At 41.1% G+C, this 12075-nt stretch overlaps 1 long non-coding RNA gene across 1 annotated transcript; it reads right to left on the reverse strand.

Moving 5' to 3' along the window:
* Nucleotides 1-458: 458 nt before the first annotated feature.
* LOC118603883 lies at nucleotides 459-11762 on the reverse strand. Its single transcript, XR_004951434.1, has 3 exons — nucleotides 11496-11762; nucleotides 9920-9979; nucleotides 459-4133 (listed from the first exon to the last, which is right to left on the reverse strand). It is a non-coding gene; the product is annotated as an uncharacterized LOC118603883 (long non-coding RNA).
* Between the last annotated feature and the right edge of the window lie 313 nt (nucleotides 11763-12075).

Below are 12075 nucleotides of genomic sequence, written 5' to 3' on the forward strand. Positions count from 1 at the left end.
ACTCTCTAAGAACTTTCCTTACATGTTCATTTTTTTCTCCATGAAAAGGATATTTGATTGAAAATAAACCAGAGTTGACAAAAGTGCCAAATTCCACCACATTTCTGCCACTATTTAAGGCAGGCACTTCTCCCCAACACCCCCCTGAGGTTGGAGCTCCCAGGCGTCAGAAAGGAGCACGGGGCGTCATTTTGCAGGCGTGGCGTGGTAGGCGAAGCCCTAAGGCAGCCCCAGGCTCTCCAGCTCCTTGTGTTATGCCTATGATTACACTCCATTACATGGGAAAGAGATTCTGCAGACATAATTAAGGTTACTAATCAGTTGACCTTGAATTCATCACAATGGAGATTATGTGGGAGAGCCTCAGCCAATCGGAGGAAACTTTTGAAAGCAAAGTGGTTTTTTTTTTTTTTTTTGGTTTTTCTTTGTGTTTTTTTTGTTTTTTGTTTTTCCCCAGCTGTTGTCAGAAAAGGAAGGGAGTGAGGATGGAAGAGGGAGAGGGGGTGGACTTGAGGGATGCTCTCTACTGCTAAGGGACCGTGAGGCAGGGACCTGGGCTGTCCTCTAGGAGCCAAGCGCGTCCCTGCACGGCAGCTAACAAGAAAACGAGGGCTTCGCTCTTGCAACCACAAGGGTCTGAATACTGCCAACGATCTGAACGAGCTTAGAAGTGAATTCTTTCCAAAACCCAAGCTCGGAGAAGCCGACCCCTTGATTTCGGTCTTGTGAGACTCTAGGCAGAGAATCTTGTGGAACCAACCCAGATTGTTGACCTACACAACTATGAGGTAATAAATGGGTGTTGTTTTCAGTTCTTAAATGTGTGGTAATTTGTTACAGAACAATAGAAAATGAGTACACTTGGTATTAACTGAAAACTGGTCTCTAAACTTTTCCCACTGTTCTCCTGCTCCAAATCTTCTTTTCAACCAAGATACACTCACTGGTTCCCAAATATACCTTTCGTCCACTCCCACTCAGCCGTCACACACACTAATCGGTCATCTGGGAGGCCACTCTTCTGGCTAGTCACGGCCTTTGAGACCAGTTCATAGCTTATCACCTGAAGGAAAGGCACCTGCCAGCTTTCTCTCCAAAATCAAGTAACCTTTACCTGTACCTGTCTAATTCAACTGACATTCAATCACACTCTGCTTTGTGCCAACACGTCCTATGGGGTCTATATTCTTATTACTACTTATTTTCTTGTTAATTAGGTAGTAAAGCTCTTGAAAGCAAACGCTCCTAATTTTTTTGCCGCACGCTACCTAACGCATACCTGGCATATCACGGGCACCCAGTAAACCATTGCTGGTTTGTTTTATCCTAAAGTATCTCTCTTCAATCTTAATGAGATTAAATGACACCAAAAGTCCAAAGGAAACCTCATTAGCCAAGCAATGGAAATCTCAGCAGTGACCTGCCCCACATTCTACTTGGCCTTTCACTACGGCGAACCCTAAACACACTTAAACTGTCAAAATTAAAAAATGTAACTATAAAAACAAGATAATCACAGAAAGTAATTTTTGCCAATTGATTTGTGTGACTTTCAATGACATTGTAAACTCCCAACTACTCCCCGAGCTGCCAATTTGCAGAGAAAGGGACGCGCTCTCTCTGCAGACCATATTTATGACAAATACGCTATTTGCATGAACGTTCAGGAGAGGAAAAGACCCGGCAGAAATATAAAGGACGTTGGACTGAACACTGTTAGCAATTAAGAATGATCAACAAAACAGGCATGAAGAAGCAAGGCTAGAAGCTCCCCGTGGTGCTGCAAGCCATGTAGATTTGGTTTAATCCCTTGCAATACAAATAAGGCTGGAAAATCCCAGCTAAGACATTTGCTAAACTAAATGAACCTATTTGAAAGTTTCGGGGGAAAGCGACAAGAACGCGGCTTGGAAAAATAATGGAAGCTGACAGCGTTCACTCCGACGCCCCCTCTGATGCCACCATCTGACCCCACAGCAACATGTGGCCCCACGCCCCTCTGACAACTAAACTCGAACTTCGAAAACATCACCATCTATTTTTCTTTGTTTCTCAAAGGAAAATGTGAAATAAAAATCAATTTTCCATGTCATTGTGTGCTATCATATAGAGAGTCATAGGGCCTGAGGGCTGGCTGGGACTCCGACAGGCTATTTTGTTTATTCTCGAACATTAGGCAGGCCCACACTTAATCTTTCCTTGATAGGAAAAATCTCTATCATTTTTAACAACTTTCAGAGAAGGAGATTTCTTAGGCTCTCTTTAACCCACTAAGGTAGTTAATAACTTTTCTTATTATCTAGCCTAAATCCTTCACACTAGGCTTAAGACTCATTTCTTCTCGTCTGACTGTTCACAAGAGGTACGGGGGAAAATTTATCACTTTCTTTCATGTAAGAAATACTCATATACTGATAATAATTATGGAATCAGCCCTGCGATCTCATAATGAAATATTCCAAAGCTATTGTGGGTTTCTGCTAAATTTTCTGCAACTTCTCCTGCCTTCCTTTAACTATAAACCTCAAAATTGGTTGCTAACCTCTGTTAAGGGTGTAATTACCTGATACTGAAGTCCTCAGTCCTCCTTGTATGTTATACCTGGGGCACTGATCCAGGGCCATATCTCAGGAATAAACGATGAACTAAATCATCCTAGGCTTTTCTCCTACAAATAATTTTATGAAGATAATTTTGTTGCAATGAGTATTGAGGGCAGCTATGAAAAGTGAAAATAAGTCACAGAAAGGTTGCCTATATATATATATTTTTTAAAGTTCGAAAGGAAATACATCACAATGTTAATAGTAATTATCACTGGATGATGGTAGAAAAATGGATATGTGTGTTCTGTGTTTACACTTTTCTGTATTTTCTAAACTTCTTATTATGTGTTAAGTTTTAATGAGAAAAGAGTAAATCATATTTGTAATGTGTGTATGTGTGTGTGTGTGTGTGTGTGTGTGTGTGTGTGTGTGTTGGAAGGGGTAAGAAGCTGCCTAATGGGGTTATGTAGGAATAAGGTGGTGGGTGACTATTCATCCCAGTTTTCACACTAAAATTTCACACTGTGAAAAAACCCTCGGTCCCAAGCAAACCTGGAGGTTTGTCACCTGGAGGAAACCAGGTGAGGAGAGACCATAAATGCTGCCCGTGAATAGCCAGGCCTGGGAGAAGACCAAGGCCATTATTTTTCCTACCATCTGGAAACCATCTTCCTCTTCCGGGCAGGCTGCTCATGATCCTTAAAGTCAGGGCCCTCGAGCAGCACCCGAAGTACAGGAGAAAAAAGGAGCAACTTTGCATTCTAATCATGTTCTCCTTTTCATCTCCAGAGCCACTTCGCTGACTCAGGCCAAGGTAATAAAGCTATTTTAGATCGTATCAGAGTAGAACATTCTTTCTACTCAGGTCACAGGAAATAAGAAATGCCAGGACCGTCCCTTCAAGAGCCATTGTAAAGACTCAGATGTGGCTTTAGGGTCAGCATGTTGACTCTAGCACCTTAAATCTGGTGTTAGGTTTTTTGACCATGGAGCCAGCTCTGAGCAAAACTGTGCAGCAATAACACAGTGCTGAATTTTAACGAGTCTGCACTCTGGTCAGAATCACCCTTCTCTCTGTCGACAGCCCAGGGACTATCCCAGGACCTTTGCGGTGGTGAAGCACATTCATTTCCCAAAGTGTTGTGTGCCGGGAGCCGATCCATCAGAGACAGTATAACATTAGTTTAGAGCAGGGTTTGTAAGCGAGGCGTGCATTGCTCAGAGCACATCCACGAGCGCATCTCGCCTCCAAGCCTCCATGTGTCCCCACGTAACAGCCATAATAATTACATTACTGTCTACCTCACAGGAGACGCAGGTGACATGCCCAGCAAAGGCCCCAGCGTAAATAAGCATATGCACATATACACACATACACACATACGTACCGGGAAGAAAAGAGCCTTAACTCTAGTAGGGAATCCAGTGACTGGGCTTAATACCAGGATTCAAGATGAACAAGATGTGGCCTGTGTCCTCGACGAGTTCACAGTCCAGGGCAGGGAACGGATATACCGGATCATTTCAGCCCGTCCTGTTCTGTCTTCTGAGAGCTCTCGGTGACAAAGCACGTGAAGAGTAACAAAGCTGTGAAGAGTAACGCAAGAGAAGCTTGCACGCAGGAGAGCGTGTTAGAACTAACTCTTTCGAGTAAAAATTTTTTAATTTTTTAATTTTAAAAGTATTCGGCTTCGCTATTAAGAAATTCAAAACAGATAAGCAGAAAAAGAAAAATTCCTTAAAATCATTTGTGACCCTAATGTCAGGAGATACACAACTTTTCGCATTTTTATATCCTTCCATACTTTTATATACACATGCAAAATACATGTATATCCTTGGTGAGGATTATATGATACATACCATTTTGTCATCTGTTTTTTTCTACTTAAAAATATAGCATGAAAAATCTTCCATATAAAGAAATATAAGAAAAAAATTAAGTGGTTCCATAATATTTTATCATAAATATGTATATAATTTTCTTTTTCACCAAACCTGCCGATGGTTCCCAACTGGGTTATGCTGGACACTCTCACTGAATGAAAACAAACAAAAAAAAATCCGTTTAAGAGGAGGAACGGCTTAGTACTACTGTGAGGGAACAATCCAGGCAGGAATCCAGAGAAGGACCCTCCCGGAAAGGATTCCAAGTCCACCAATATTCTAGCTGGCATCTGAGGACCGGAAGTAGGCGTGTAGCAAGCAGACGGCCTGGGGGTGATGGGTTTGAGTTTACAGGATGCAGGGGGCTGGCTGTGGCGGGCTGAGGAAGGGTCGGATGTGCCCCGATTAGAGCTTTATCTCTTGGATGCCTATTAACCAAGAGAATCCAAGACCCCATGTTTGAGGGGTTGTGGACTTCAGGAATTCCTTTCAGGAAGTGTTGAGGTCAAAGGGCATGTGAACATTGATACGGTGACGATCAGACACCAAATCGAAAGCCCCCAATTATGCAGGTTTGGAAATCCCCAGTATGATGCACGCTGCTGCTGAAACCTTGGGCATGGAGAAGGCCATCTGGAAAAGGAGAGAAGGTGACAGGCAAGGACTGACCCAGGAGGAAGACGGCGAGTTTAGAAAGAGGGACCAGCCGCCGAGTCTCAGATGTGAGCGCAAGGCCACGGAGGGGTCCATGAGGAAAAGCATTGCCGGAAAAGAGCCCCAGAAAAGTGTTATCCCTGCGACATTCTCCTGCTGCTAGAGGACTCAGGTAATCCCACGAGACCCGTTGGCTCTCCTGTGGACACCCCGAGGTGCAGCCACCATGGGTGACTTAGAATAAACGTTAGGACCACATCGAAGGCCAGTACCCTAGGAGGGAATCTCTCAAACGCTGCTACAGCGCACTCATAAAAAATGGGAGAAAGACTTTTCTAGTCACGTAAGTTGAAGCGTTTAAATGAGATTCTTCAATGCAGGGCTTTTCAGAGACTTTAATGTGCTCATCGTAATTGTGCTTCCCCAAGAGAGAAATGTGATGGATAGCATCTTCCAGACTTCTGGAATCACAGAATTTTTTTCCCACGTGGAACATTTATTAACAACTCAGAGATCACTCATGTTCAGAAAAAGCAATGTAAGGAATGTTTACCCTGAGAAGTACGGGGTGGGTACTACACATAACCTCAAAATCACATACTTACAATAACAAAACAAAGCAGCTAATTTACTTCATGACAAAAATAGGTCAAATACTAAAGGGAGAAAAGCAATAAAGGTAGGAAGTCTTTTAGTGCCATATTTCATTAGTTCTGAGACATGCATTTCTTTTAACATTTCTAGATCTCTGAGATCCAGAATCAGGATGCGTTGAAGAGTTTGTGTCTGATGACCTCTACTCTGCGGTAATCACGACAAATGTCTCCGTGCCCAAGAATGACCAAACATTAGCAACTTGAAAAAAAAAATCCCAGAAAATTAGAAATGCACTCCTGTAATGAACTCAGTCAAAAGTTTGTGGGGCACGGGTCTGAGTTGGTAACTACGTGATCCGCTCCATTCCTGACAAGGAGTCGAAGGAGGCTCGTCACACTTAACTGCAAAGCCAGGTGAAGAGCTGTGTGCGGATGGTTTTTAATTATCTTACAGATTCCTTAAGAAACAATGAGCAGCTATTGTCTTTAAAGGCACAGATAGATATCTGTACACAAACATGGACCATTAATGAAAAGTGACACAGAAGAGCTGGACTTTACATGTGAAGAAGCTTTAGGAATACCTAAATAACTTAGTTCCCTTATATTGTCCTTTTTTTCTGTAGGTAAAAGACTGATAGATGATAAAAACCTATGTCTAAGTTCAAGTAGCTCTTTGAATAAGTGTGAAATAAATTCTAAGTGATAAGAAAGCATTGCATCATAGTTTAATCGGCAGCGATTTTTCCTTCTTAGCAGTATATAAAATAACAGGGCATGTAAAATCAATTGTGACTTAGGATTAATGAAATGGATAACTGGCTTTTAATAAACTTATTTTAGCCAATTCTTCCTCTCTAAAAAATTTCACATTTCATTCTTGAATGGCTAAAGTTCCCAAGGAAAGTCAATTAACTACCCTTAGGGTGAAATTTCGAGAATGGCCCTTAGTTATTTTATTCTTTAGAGTTGCAAAGTCACCAGTCTCCTCTTACTAGAAACCCCAAAACAAGCCACCTCCTAAAACAACATGTCCTTAACAGGCATCCGCCTCTGCCTCCGAGCTGTGCTGGAGAAGAAGGCTTTGCACGGGACCAGTTCTCTGGAGAAACCTAGCCTCCTCTTCTCTGTTTTTGTTTTTCTCTGCAATTCTCTTTTTATGGTTAAAGCCAATAGTCAGGGCTCTGAGCCTCAGCTGATCTCAATTAAACCCTCCGTGCAAGGCAGAGGGCAGGGTGACCCTGCTCCATCTCTCGTCCTCACTTCCTCTCTATGAAATGAGAGGATGGGATAAGACATTCTCCAGGTCCCTACAGCATCAACATTCTACACTTTACGGCGACTTCTCAAAAAGACCAGATGCGTTGTTGATTTTTCGCTTGCGTTTTATACAAAACAAGCACATTACAGTTAACCATTTCGTCTTAATAAGCAGATCTCTCACAGCATCTTGCTGAATACTGAAACAAGCGACAGATTAGCATTTCTCAAAAGGTCACAAAACGTATACCGGCACCTCTCTAAATTGTTTGACTGCTATGTTTTAAAATTATATGTGTTCTTATCTTGAAAGTAACCAGAAGTGCTGGAACTTAACGAGATCATTATACCTAACTTGAGATGGGCAGTTGTAACGGAGTTAACTATTTATGTGGTCTGCAGTCACTAACCCATAAGACTGTGAGGTCAAGTTCACATTCATCCCGTTTGCTGTGGTGTCCCTAGCACAGAGCATGGGTGTCATTGCATAGTAAGTGCTCCACACCTATTTACTGAATGAATAAATGAATGACTCAGTGGCATTGAGAAACCCAAGGGCAGAATGAATTTTTAAATGCCTAATACGTGCGTATGTTGTAAACCACTATGAACAAGTACAGATGATTTAATGAAACTAATCTTTCTTCTCAACTTTCTTCCCTCTGGGACACAGTCCAGAAACATAATAACAAAACTCGCATCGTTATTGGCCCCAGAGATACAGGTGATTGATATTGAAGTTGGAGGGATTATTTATAATACACAGGCATAGGCATCTTCTCAGTCACTAATTATAAACTAGACAGCTTCAATTGCAGCAAAAGGAGAATCCTGATTTGTATATTTGAATTCTTTTTTGAAGACTCATTGACCTCTTGGGAAAAATTTTGAGGAAAACGCTGGCTTGCCAGGTGGACCTCCAAACTCTAGGATTAACACTCCCTATAAAAGAGAATGTAAGCAGCTCCCCAGAATGTAAGCAGCTCTGAGAAAATTTACTCTCGGAGAAGAAGAGGCTGAAGTCCTCAAGGGTCTTATCTGATGAGGAGAGATGAGCTTTCAAGGACGATGCTAGGAAATGTGCTCAGACAGCTTCTGCCCAGCTTGGGGAGCAGATCAGGAGGAAACTGGGAGGCTACTGGGGAGGCATGCCCCATCGGCAGACAGGATGGAGCCAGAGGGCAAAGCTGCCCGAGCTCCTGCGGCAGTCAAGCATAGCAGGTGAGTGCCGGGGCTGCCAAGGCATCCAGCAAGGAAGGAGGACATGGCAGGGTCCGAATCCCAGAGCCCTCCACTGGCACGGGACTCTGAGGCAAAACCACGGCCATGGTTATTCAGGGACTTGTTTATTCCCCATTTTGTATGACTTGCAAAGAGAAAAAAACACCAAAGTTGCTAAACATTGGAGATAGACATTCAAATCCCTACTATCTTCCCTGACGGTTTTATGAAATCCCAGAATTCTTGTAAAAGCTCTATTTCTCACCAGAATTCATAATACAATTCATCCACTGAACTAATCTGGAAATTTTGCCCAAATCAGCTCTTTCTCATAAGTCAGCATCTCTGCGGCTTTCCATGCTCAAAAATAAATAAATAAAGTAAGGAAGAAATAAAGAAATAAAAATATGCAAAAAAAAAAAAAAGGCAGGAAAGCAAGAAAGTAAGAAAAAAAGAACGAAAGAGAAAAAAGAAATCAGGAGATGGCGAGCAGAGGAGAATGTTATTTTGCTATTTTTCAAACGTGAGGAAATATTTGAATCAGGAGACGCTGTATCTATCACAACAGAAACGTGCAAAGTAAGTCTATACTGTTTCGATTCTCTGCATTATACTGATACCTTATGTATTGATGAGAACCACCTTATCAATTTTTTTGGTCAAGTTGGGTAATTTAATTGATCACATGCCACTAAATATTACAGAGTCAAGTGATAAATTGTAACCTGAGAGCATTAAATCATCTCCACAGGTCACAGAGCTGTATATTGAATACGTGCATATTCAGGATCCTAAAACCAGTAGCACAGTTTTTAAAGTTACGAGGCTATTTGGTGGTGTTGGAGGAGGTTAAAAAAAAAATTACTTCATCTGACGACCCTTCCTAATACTTATTTATCCTGAAGGAAAAACAAAACACGACTGCTACCTTGGTCATTATTTTCATAGGAATTTGGAATGTCTGTCTCCGTCCAGATCTGCCCATTCTTTCAACGGAGGAAAGTCGGAGAGGGGAAGATGCGCGCACAGGGCACGATTACCCTCTTCTCCACACACCTGTCGTCATCCCATGCTCCCATCCCCTCTTCTGATATGTGACCTGAACAACTTTGCACCCCACGCTGTGCTGAGGGCTGCAGGGAAAAGGTTTAACTGATGGCCTCAGACCGAGGATACAGACCTGGGTAATCTGATCTCGATGTCTTTTCGCACAGGCCCACTCAGAGATGAGGAGGTCCGGGGTACAGAACACTAAGGGGGAGCCTGGAGCAGAGCATGTGCGGAATGGAAACTAGGCATGCTTGTCTGTTCTGACCTCATCTCCATGGTGGAAGATGAGGTAATGCTCCATGGTCCTCCCCAAGGAAAATACGATGAACAGAAACCAGTCTGAGCTGGAAAAGTTAAACAGAAAGACTTTACCAATTCTAAGAGGCCCAGGGTTTTCTACACATATCGTCAGGTACCTGCCTCCACGGAGCTTCAAGCAAATGCATAATAGATAAACGGGTAATCACGAGGCCAATATTAATTCGTCCAGTAGGAAGCAGGAAAATCAAGAAACGAGTCAGAGAAGCTGAGAAAACCCAGAGCTGAACTAAATCCCTATGCAGAGATTTATTTCTCCACTTACGAAGGATCATAGCTAACCCAGTGATATAGTTTACATATATATGACATATTTTAATGTATTAAAACTCTCTAAGTATGCAAATAAATTATGTCACAACATAAATCCCAGCTGGGTCCTCTTACCATAAGGAGAAGAGTCCTAATCACTGATGAAATGGCATTTCATGAATCAGCAATAGCCATCTGTGGATAAATAAATAAATAATGGGTAAATAAAAGGAACAAATGTCCAAGCTGGATATATATACACATAGCTACTATGAATACCTATAATAATGCCTTTAAAAGCAAGCCACGCCCAGAACAGCATGGAAATCACCTGACACAGATAAATGTCACCCATTTACCTCTAGTATATGTTGTTGTATAGTTATATACCTCATTAGAGATTTGGGACATTGTAATTTATTTTATATTTAATATTACAATTAATTGTTTCCAGGACTGACAGACATCTTACATTAAAATATTTTTTAAAATCCTATTTCATTTTTAAACTGTTTGAACAAACCAAGAAAAATGATGGACTACTTCAAAGAAGAAAAACTATAGCTTCCATTTCTAAAAACAAATCGGGAAGGGAGCTCTACACGATGAAACAATTAATTTTGGGAGCAGCTTAATTCAAAAAAAATGCAACTACTGTAAAATGCACAATGACGTTTCTCTTTCATTTATTAAAGAGAAAGTCTTGGGAATTAAGATTTATATTACTAAGCTATGAATTTAAAAAGGGGGTGGGAGCCAGGGAAAGATCTGAGTCTACATCTACCATAAAGATTCATTATGATTTCTGATATCAGATGACTATGTGATCCTATAAATAATATAAATATACTGCTCTCGTTTTTAATGGGGATATTTTTGAATGCCATATATTGGAGCAGAACGAAATCATATGAATGATGTTTTATAGTTCTAGCTACACTTTGATCTCAATAAAGTGTAAATAATTGAATTTATCCAATTTGTTTTTGTTCTATTTTGATGAATTAAATTTGATCATTTCTTGGAGTGATTAATTTATCCGAGAAATCTTTTTTGATCTTTTAATCCAAATTTACATTGTATCTAAAAAGCTCCTATTGAAGTTCCATGAGTAGATTAAAAATTTTAATTGCATCATATTCAAAATACGATGAGTCCACTTTTGTCTTAAACATATAGCCAAAGTAGCTGTGTGATTCTAGCAAGTAATTAAAAAGTCCACAGGACTTCTGGTTTCTGGACCAGCATATAAGGAGCTTGAAAGTTGTCACTCCCAATAGCAAGTCAGAGAAGTAAGGTCCTAGGGCAAATCATGGCCTCAAAAATGAGAAAGATAAATGCAAAGAGACAGAGAATCACAACTTTCAAGTGCAGAAACCCGTAAGCAGAAACCTCCACAGGAACCTGTACGAAAACCTGAACTATAATTGAGATATTGCTGGAGTTTCAGTTTCAATTCAAGACTTAAAAATTCTCAGGGGACTCAGTTGTGGGGGGACCCCACATGTTTGTGAGTTACACCTCCAGGAGACAGTCCAGGTGCTCACAGTATACATCAGAAAAAAAGAGCCGTTGCATTTTTGGCATTGGGGAAGAAAACAGAACCATTAAGAAACATGCCAGAGCATTCTGTGCCCCCTACAAGGCCTGACTTCAAGAGAATCTATTTAAAGAGCCTTAACTAGTGGTGTTTTATCAGAGCCTAACTCACCTAGGAGAAGGGAAACAGCCAACTTCAGCCCACTGGAGTGAAACACTCTAGCTGTCGTGTTCCACTAAGGGGCCAGGGAGACTGAGAAGCGCTTGTGAAGTTCAGTCCAGAGGCACAGGCTCACTAACAGAGCGAGTCCTAATCATGGAACTATGCATCTCTGACCTCCCCCCACTCCTTACCGCATCACTAAATGCCTATCCACCGCAGTTCCTTCCACCCGGCACATCATGTACAGCCATCAAAAATTTACAAGGGATACTAAGAGGCTAAAAAAATAAAAGCACTTTAAAGAGACAGAGCAAGCAGCAGAACCAGGCTCAGATATGGCAGGGATGTAGGAATTATCAAAGATTAAAAAAAAAAATTCTTAAAAGAAATCAGAAAAAAAAAAAACCCACTTAACCTGTAGAAGAACAAATATAAAAATTACATCTAACTTCTTAGAAACCACGCACGCAAGAAGAAAGTGAAGTAAAATATTTAAAGTATTGAAAGAATAAACCATTCACCTAGAGTTCTCTACCCTGAGAAATTACACTTCAGAAGTGGAAGAGAAATATATAAAGACTTTCTGAAA

The sequence above is a fragment of the Rousettus aegyptiacus genome, unplaced genomic scaffold (assembly GCF_014176215.1).
Source record: "Rousettus aegyptiacus isolate mRouAeg1 unplaced genomic scaffold, mRouAeg1.p scaffold_m13_p_1, whole genome shotgun sequence".
NCBI classification, from domain to species: Eukaryota; Metazoa; Chordata; class Mammalia; order Chiroptera; family Pteropodidae; genus Rousettus; species Rousettus aegyptiacus.